General features: G+C 44.9%; 1 long non-coding RNA gene across 1 annotated transcript; it reads left to right on the top strand.

Moving 5' to 3' along the window:
- The first annotated feature begins 8644 nt into the window (after positions 1 to 8644).
- Positions 8645 to 9063, top strand: LOC141609032 (uncharacterized). The gene is made up of 3 exons (XR_012527149.1): positions 8645 to 8732; positions 8821 to 8913; positions 9001 to 9063. It is a non-coding gene; the product is annotated as an uncharacterized LOC141609032 (long non-coding RNA).
- The last annotated feature ends 634 nt before the right edge of the window (positions 9064 to 9697 follow it).

Genomic DNA, 9697 nt, shown 5'->3' with positions numbered 1-9697 from the left:
ACAGTCTTCCCGCCTTAAAAAGAACTTCGTCCCCGAAGTTCAACTCATCCTCCCCCTCGACACAAGGCAAAGGAACCAAGGTAACCTACCACTATCCATCCCGACAAGGACCAACACAACCGTTCATAAATACCACCCCGATATGAATGTTCATCAACCATCATCATCATCTACCTTAGCACACATCACTCAACACGACTTTCTCTCAAATCATCAAACTTCCTATCAAGTCACCAAACATGCATTATATAAAAGAACAACCAACTCGACTATCACTTGCACTTATCTCATGTCATTACTCAAATATAAACCAATACGACTATCTGTTTATTCCTCCATCAATTACTTTGTCAACAATCATCAGTTATCAAACACTCAAAAACAGTAGATTATCGATCACTTACACACAAACAACATAGCATTCATTTACATTAATTTCTTTAAGTCATTTCTATTACTTAATCATGCAGCAATAATTCAATTATTTAACAACTACCATTCAATTATATAACAACTTTGTGAACAATTACATGGAAATGAAATACAACAACATGATAATTTAATCAACAATTGCCAACAATTATACAATAATCACTACTAATTACTCACACAACTACTCAAAATACCGTAGGATTTTCATAATTACGTCATTTTCCCATGCGACATTACTCTTCCCCTCTTAAAAGGAACTTTGTCTCCGAAGTTCACCTTCAAAACAACTATAACTATTACATGAGACGTTACTTATATTCCACATTGACATTATAAGCAAATCATACTATACATTGAGACTCACAACGAACATGCTACTTCCTTGTTATTACATATATATGAACTTTGCATACTAAAACCATAAAAAAGTGGGCAAAACAAATACACATTCCGTCCTCCCATGATAATTCACGACATCGATTAATTGCTTATGCGGTATTACAAAACATGCAACAAAATTATAACTACCATTCGACAAGTTACTTGCGGTAATTCGATTTAGCATGCAAAAATGTATAAACCATATGTAAATTGTATAAACCATATATATATAACCTTATGAACAAGACTTGAGATACGACGATGCTGTCACCTATCAAAACAAAGGAAAATTTGTCACAAGAACCTCAAGCTTGAAGACCCAAACAAATTTGGAACGAAATAACCATCATACAGGGGAACTCGATCGAGCGTGGGAGTTACTCGATCAAGTTGACGTTACTCGGTTGAGTTCATCAACTACTCGATTGAGTACGTTGAGATCAAAGAGCTTTTCAAAATCACTTCTGCAGTTACTCGATCGAGTGAGGGGCACTCGATCGAGTAGCCATAGGTCGAATTTCTCCAAATGCGCACTTTTCATAACCAAGGAAACATGTATAAGTCAGAAATTCATTTCCGACACTAGCAACCTGCATAACAAATCCAAACATCATCCAAATACGGCCTTATGGCCAAAATACAAACCAAAGTAGAACAAATGTATCAACCACAACAAGCACCGACTAACTATAAATCCATGAAAACAAAGATAAAACAAAGGAACACCATCACTCCAAGGTCGGCTCCTCCATCTCCTCATCCCTAACTCCTCCTCTAGACGTGCCCGCTCCAGCTGTACCCTCAAGTGTGGTAGGACCTGTGCCAGAATCTCCTCCCACTCGCCATGGTGCCTAACAACCGTAAGAGTAACTCTGAGGTTCTCCCCAAGTTGTTGGATCCGCACCGAAAGAGTGTAAGACTCCACTATCATCCCCAACACCTCTCCACCACACCGGTTGGGCCGAGGCGGTCCCGATGCCCTAGACATATGCCATCTCGTGTAGGTTCCGGAGCGTCAAAGTGGCAGATACCCTCTCCATAAGCTCGCTCACCCGCATCTCAGGACTGAAGAACGAAGGATAGCTGGGAAACTAATGTTGTGGAGGCACAGGCTGCTCTGGCTGGGTCTCAGCAACACTCTCCCTCACCCGTCTCGGTCCCCTCCCCACTCTAGGCTGCTTATCCTCGGGTCTAGCCTGCTTCTTCTTAGTCGGCTCTTGCATCACCTCCATTAGACAATCGTAAATGAGGTAATACTACCACGTAGGATCCTCCTCTTCATCATCGGAGTCCGCTGCCACTACAGCCGCCGTCAAGGGCTCAGTCACGGGAAGGTGGTCGGGGTCAGGTATCCTCATCCAACTCATACCCCATACTCTCCAAGCCAAACCACCACCCTCCAAGGTTCTCAACCGTTTCTGGTCGAGGAAGTATTCTCGGTCCAAGGTAGGTAGAGACGGGGCCAAAGGTGTAAGGGCCGATGATGCCTCAAAAGTGGTCAACCGCTCCGCTAACCATGTGGCAATGGCGCCACAACCCAAGTATCGGGTCCCAGAGGTGGCCATCAAAGCTAGGCTAGCACAGACTATGGCCGGGGCACTATTGGAAACTCTCGGGGCTCGGGTGGGTGTGGACAGCGGGGGCCCACGGGGGCGCTTGGGAAACAAACGTTTGCATTTTGTATGGAGTCGCCACCAATTTTTATGGGAAATTGGAACCGTTCGAGTACCTCGTGTCATGTCAAGACACAAAGTAGAGACATGAACACTAAGCAATCGTTACCCTTAGCATCCTATGTCTAGAATGACTCTTGTGGATGCCAATGAACACGGGTGTTCACAGATATCTGGAGTAAGGGGTGAGGGTACGTATTAGGAAGCTCTTTTGATCGAACACCTAATCCCGCCCGCCTCGATATCGGCCTCTACTAATGATTAGGGAAGTTATTCATACTTGATATATCGTCGGCTATATGCATGCAATGCAACATCCAAGTTTTAATCCTAGCATGTGAGAATTAATACTAAGTCGGTTGACAATTAATTTAGCAAACAATTGGGTCGAAGTGGGATTTAATGCTCATTTACATGTGAAAACATACAAACAATAAAAGAAATACAACAAAAGAAATACAATAATGAAAATTACAATAATTACAAAGGAATAGGCGATTTATGTCGAAAATACCTTTTAAAACGGATAATTTGAGAAAAAAAAGAATAAAAGAATAAAATAAACTAACGAACAGGAATTAGCGTGATACTTCGGTTAATAGTTAGTTAATTGAAGACTAGTTAAACTAGGTCAAAGCAACAACGGAGTTCAGAGGCAGAATTCAACTCCGGAACAGGCGCAGCAGAGCTGCGTCCTTTGGAATAGGCGCAGCAGACGTTGCGTCTGTTCCTTGGCTCAGTTCTGGCTGTGAAGCCGTAATTGCAAGCCGTTAATGTTAATTGGTGAATTTAATGATCGATTAATGAAATTTACTCGGATGAAAGTGATTAGCATGTTATTTAACATATGAATGGGTCATAAAAACAGTAAAATATGAATGAGACGGAATTAAGCGGATTAATGCATGATGAAATAATGACAGAAGTGAAAAATATTAATGAGTCAAACAAATTAATTGAATTAACTAAGTTAGATACGATGGATTAATGATGAATATACGATGAACATGCTAATAAGCAGATGTAAACTATATCAAAGACGAATTCCAGAAACCCAATATTGATGAATTGATTCTCTACAACCCGGAATTGAATTTAATGACGAAAACCCGCAAATATTGGATTATAAGGGATTTAAGTCGGATTTGTGATGATTAAAACATGTTAAGGATGATGATTATAATATACATGTGAATTAATTATGATGAAGAATTGACAAACAAACGAAACAAAAGAAAGAATTTTGACGAATAACAGAGGACGAACGAAGAAGAAAGGAAAGAGAAGCTGCGGCAACCTCACGAAGAGGCGCAGCAGAGGCGTGCTCCTTCAAGAGGCGCGCAGCGATTCTTTGCGTCCTTTCTCAACGGTTATCTACTGGAAATCCGTAAAAAGAGGTTTTAAAGCATAGTTTTAGAAATCGGTTTTAATGGTATTTTCGACGTAAACCTTACAATTGATGATGATACAATAAATAAATACAATAAAAAGAGAGATTTACACCCTCAGACTTACATGTTGACGAAACGAGATGAACTAAGATATCGATTAGTGATGCTCGACGCGAATGCAAAGAAAGTGCCCTCGTAAGAGGAAAACGATTAATTAATTAAGTTGATTATTGGTGTAGTTGGTCAAATTGGTCGGTCATGCAACGGGGAGGCTGGTACTCAGAAAGATCCGAGCTTACGTGGTCGAATGTTCAAGCACGTAGACGCCAAAAAGTAAGAACAAAGTCTAGAATGCAAAGGGAGAAGAGAAGGGCGGACACTCGTGTGAGAAATATGAGGAGCGAAGGCTCCTATTTATACTAATCACGTGAAGGAATTAGGGTTTTGGAGACTCTTTGGAAGTGAATCTCGGAAAGATATGAAAAAGATACGAGAAACATTCTGAAAAGGGCCTGGGAAGAGGCGCAGCAACCACTGCGTCTCTTGGAAAAGGCGCAACACCTGCTGCGTCTGTTCCCAAGTGGTTTCCTCCTGCTGAAGAAAGATTTCCGTGTTTGAGTTATGGTAGGACGGAAATAATCCGGTTTTCCTTAATATCTTATGTGAATATTACGGGAAATTGCTTACTAAAAGATAAAATTTATGAAATATGGAATAGAAATATACAGAACATTCCAGAACATTCTGACTCGGGATTTAACGGTTATCAGAAAATGGAGACGGTTTTAGGCCCGGACTCCGAATGTACTCTAATTACTGTCAAAACGACCGTATCGGGACGTAGATGACAACTAAGAGGTAAACATTAATATTTGAGCAATCACTTGACGATAATCTTACGAACTGTCACAAATCGTTCCGCGTATCAAACATGCGGCCCAATCATCACCGGGTGGTTTGCGGAAGGTGTAGAAACGAGGTGTCTACAGAGCCCCCACTTTGACTGAGGCTTGGACAAGGCGAAAGTCAAAGTATAGCCATCAGGTCAATCGAAGATTACAACCTGACGACTATGGCGACGCGAGGCGGTTCAAGGGGTCTGAACCAAGGACCTGTCGTCGGGAATATTTTAGAGTCTGTCGACTATCGGGGAGGGTCGTTTAAAGTCCATTAGACTACGTAAGGAGGCTCGCCAGCCATAAGGAGAGACCATACCTGAGACTTCTTTCTCGAGATGCTTCCGGAGGTGCGTAGGAGCTAAGGTTAAGCATGGGAGCTAAGGGTAAGACCTAAAGGATACATAAGGATTGGTACTAGGGTGTGGGACCCTAAAGGAAAGCATCGGTGGGAGTGAGGCCTAAAGTAAGTTCAACTTAAGGGTAACTAAAGCTTGGGTATAGGAACTCTATTGGTTTGGGAACTTGAAGGCTTATGAACCTAAAAGGATTGGGATCCTATAGTTAAAAAGTCATAATTTCGGGTTTACGAACCTAAGAAAGAAGGCTTTGGGTTTGGGAACTTCTGGAGAACGACACCCTTGTCGCACTCCGCGGGGAAACGAGAAACATTGTGAGTAGCAGGACACAGGCGGGAACTGCTGAGAGAAAACTGCTTTGGGTAGTCTTCGGGAAATAATTGCGAGTAGCAGGACACAAAGCGGAACCGCGGGAGGAAATCTGCTTAGGTAGATCGTCAATCCTTACGTCTTGAGAGAGACAGTACGTCCGCTTACTCTCGCTAGAGACACGATTGGGAATTATTCTTCTCGTCATGAGAGGGAAAGTATATCCGCTTACTCTCGCTGGAGACATAATGAAGGTGTGTCGAATTCTGTGAGGGAAATAATGCTCGTTGCGACAAGCAGAAGGTCTTGGAAGGAATAAATAATACGCAACAGTCTGCTGCGGGCTTGGAAATGCGGGCCGGAACGAAAGAAAATCGCCAAACGGACCAAAAGAATGAAAATAACATCGGGGAAGAGGCGCACCAAAGATGGGCCCACAAATAACGAACTCATAACGAATTTTTGAAAATTCGTAAAGAGGGAACGAAAGGAAGAGGCGCAGCAAGAGCTGCGTCTCTTGGAAGAGGCGCAGCGCCTGCTGCGTCTATTCCCCAATTTGGTTTTCCTGCGTAAAAACGCGAAAATCAGGAGGCTTTGTTCATTTTTATTCGAAACACAAATCACTCATTTCTCTCTCAAATCTTCACCATTTCCGCCAAGGTTTGATTCAAAAGCTCGCATTAATCATGACTAATCGAGGTATGTGTCTCAATCTTGCATTAATCTTCTACATTTGTCCAATTTTGAGCCGAAAAACCTAGGGTTTATGACCCTTTCGATCGAAAATTTCGGGCTTTTCCCCCAAATGAATTTGCCTTGTCAAATTGACATTAGAAATGGATAGTAGGTAGTGTTAGGAACATAACCATGTATTTGTTTCGAATTTTCATCAAGTTTTGAGCCTTTGAGTGAATTTTGAGACGGTTTTACAGCTGAGCCGTAAATTGCTTCGAAAGTAGCCTTAGGAATGGCCATTTGTAATGAAACTTGATATTTGGGATCCTTGAATGATGGGTAAACTTTCTACCATCTCGGAATTTTGGTTTGTGACAGCTTTTTCAGGGCACTTTTCTAGGGCATAATCGCCATTATAGCGGAATGCTGTCGAAATTTCGACTCGAACCCGGAATTAGGCTTCGAATTAGGCTTGACTTGACCCAATTTATCACATGAGTGGTCGGGTTGGTGGGAATATGGCCAAGGATGGCAAAAAGAGCGGTTTCAGGGTTTCCGAAGGCTTGAAAATCCCTTAACCAAGGCTTGTCGTCATGTGATGCGGCCTAAATTTGCTTTAATGTTGCAGGTGATGAGGCTTCTACTTCTGGGAGAGCTCCCATGGAGATCGACGCCGCCACTGTCGAGGAGGCTTTGGAGAAGGCCTTCACCGCTGCGGTGATGGCTGCTGGGGACGAGGCTCAGGAGGAGGAGGCCGTTGAGGAGGAGGAGGCCCCGAGACGGGCCAACGTCGGACGAGGAGGTCGTCAGCTGAGAGGAGCTCCCGTATGGGCTGAGACTTGGGAGAGTAGGCACCTGGTGTGGGCTGCAGAGGGTCACCTGTCCTACAGGACGGTGAAGAGTTTGGTAAATAGGAATTTACTACTCACTACTCATCCCTATTCATTTTTTGTCCAAATTTCTTTCAAATTTCATTCAAAACTAAAGATAGCTTTGTTTCAAATCATAATAGGAGGCCGGGAACATCAGGTCGTTCTCGGGTTACACGACAGCGATGGAGCACAACGAGCGGCTGTCGGCGGAGGAGAGGGCCATGATCGAGCGTGGAGCGTTCGGTCCTTTGGTTCAGGTCTGGAGGGATATTGCGAAGAGGAAGTTGCGGGCTAACCTTAGCCTGGTCCGTGCTTTCTTGGACCGATTCTGGGATACGACTTCGACGTTTCACATGCCTTTTGGTGAGGTGGGAGTCACTCTGGAGGACTACGACATGATTTCTGGTCTGCCGTGCGGGACCGAGGAGGTGGTGTGGCCGGAGACTGCCATGAGGGCGGACTCGGCCGAGGCGAGGAGATTGATCGGCTGGAACTTGTCGCCGAAGGTCATTCTGATGTCGGGTTTGATACCCGTTCTTACGTTCGAGATTACTTTGCGGGGAAGACCCGTGCGCCGGTGACGATTGATGGGAGGGAGACGGCTCCTCCTCCCCGTCAACCGAGCGCAGGGCTCGTCCGTGGCTCTGGTGGTTTCTGTCTTCGATTTACCTCGGAGACAAGGGCGAGAGGGTGTCGACGAAGCTTCTTCCCTTCCTTTCTGACCTGAGTTCCCTAGGACGTTGGGACTGGGTCACTGCTGGGTTCGCGGTCCTCATCCGCTTCATGAGGGCCATGGTTCGTCCGGAGTTGATGGAGAAGGGGACTTCTCCTGGTGCTGTCGGACCTGGACTACTGCTGGAGGTATGAACCTACCTTTAGACCAAGGTAAATTCCTTTTCTTTATCAAATTACGGAAGATCGTCATTGATTATTTTGCTTTACAGGCGTGGGTTTACTCCTACTTCCCGAGCCTTGCGCCCAAGAGGACGGAGCCGCTGGAGAGGGCCTATCCCGTGGTGAGGGATTGGGTGATGTGCCGGACGAAGAGCAAGCGTTCTTCTCACAATGTCAACCGGCGGGACGTGAACGCTCTTCAGCTGAGCAGCGTGAGTATCTTACTTATATTTGCTCGTGCTTCTTATACTTGCTTTTAAGTTGATCGTAGGAATGATCCTTTTTATCTTGTCACAGTGGGTGCCCAGACCTTGGGCGGAGTACGCTGGAGCGCCTCCTTTTGTGGCTGAGGTCCTTCGGCCTAGGAGCTCGGGCCGACTGCTGTTGAGGACGTCGATGGGTCCTGTGTGGTACTTGGGCGAGCGCTTGGCTCGTCAGTGCTCGCGGGGCGTGTTGACGGTTCCCGTCGATCCTCCCAGGACGATGTTTAGGGAGCCTTTTGAGGCCGAGAGGGAGGCGGACTTGGCTGGTGCCAGTGGTGACGCCCTTCTTCTTCCTGGTGAGGACTACTCGGCGTTCCTTTACGGGAGATTGGCGTACTGGCCGGTAGTGGTGAGTATCTTTTATTTTTCCTTTTGATTTGATTTTTGAGAATGATGAAAGATCATCGATTGATGAGAACCATTTGTCTTTGCAGGAGGTTGAGGCGGCGGGCATCGAGCCCCCAGAGTACCCCGAGACCCTCGAGTACACCGACGCGACCGGGAGGACGACGATCTCCGAGCTGCGTGACTTTGACGTAGCCGTGACGGATGCTGGCCTGGACGATTGGCAGCATCTGATTCGGAGGGTGAGCCTCTAATTTATATATCCTTTGTGTAAGAACACATTTGGCTGAGTTTGTTCAATTGTTTGAGAGTTTCTTTTTGAAAATGCAGGTTGCGCCGTCTCGGTTTGTGGCGTTGTGGAGGGTGGCCAACCGGCTGCGAGCTACTGCCGTCGAGGCACTTGTCGGCGGTCGAGGTCGTCAGGTATGAACCTTACACCTGTTTCCATTTTTGATTTTTGATTTTCTAATTTTGCTTGAATTGATTGACATGAGCCAATTTATCGTTTAGGGTGACCGCGAGCTGGAGCGAGAGTTGACCCAGTCTCGGGAGGAGACAGCTCGCGTGTTGAGGGAGCTCGAGGTTCGGGATGCCGAGATCGCCGCTCTTGTGGCGAGAGTTGCAGAGTTGGAGGGCGCCCAGCAGTAGTTTTGTGTAGCTTTTTTGTTTGTTGGCTGTGTCTTGTACATTTGTACATTGGGACTATCATTTTGAACATTTTTGGACTTTGTTTTGGGGCTCAAGCCCCCAGTTTGTACATTTCCTCCGTTTGGTATATATACGATGGCCTGAGTGCCTTTTGCCGGGTTGTGTTACTTGTATCCGCAGTTAGTTTCGAAACAGTTTGGTAGATGACGGTTTACGCCGTCATGCTACCGAAATTTACATAGAAAAAACACGCAAAGCATACATTTTTATATACATATGGCCTTAATTAGCGCAAAATGAGAGACTCAAAAGAACGCGGAAAATGCAAAAATGCAAAAATTTTGCCGGAAATGACCGGACGGTAGGGAGGGTTACCCCCTAAAAAAAAAGAAAAAAAGGAAATCTATAAGTTTAGAAATGAAATTAAAGAATAGAAATCAATATATACAAGTTGAAATTAAAATGCAAATTATTTCCTGAAATGAAAATGAAATTTATTTCCTAAAATGAAAATATACAAGTGTGATATAGTGGCAGAAATGTCGATGTCGCCTCGAAA

This window comes from Silene latifolia, chromosome 10 (assembly GCF_048544455.1).
Source record: "Silene latifolia isolate original U9 population chromosome 10, ASM4854445v1, whole genome shotgun sequence".
In the NCBI taxonomy this organism is placed as follows: domain Eukaryota; kingdom Viridiplantae; phylum Streptophyta; class Magnoliopsida; order Caryophyllales; family Caryophyllaceae; genus Silene; species Silene latifolia.
Note: the sequence above shows the minus strand (reverse complement) of the source record. Positions and strands in the feature narration are given on the sequence as shown.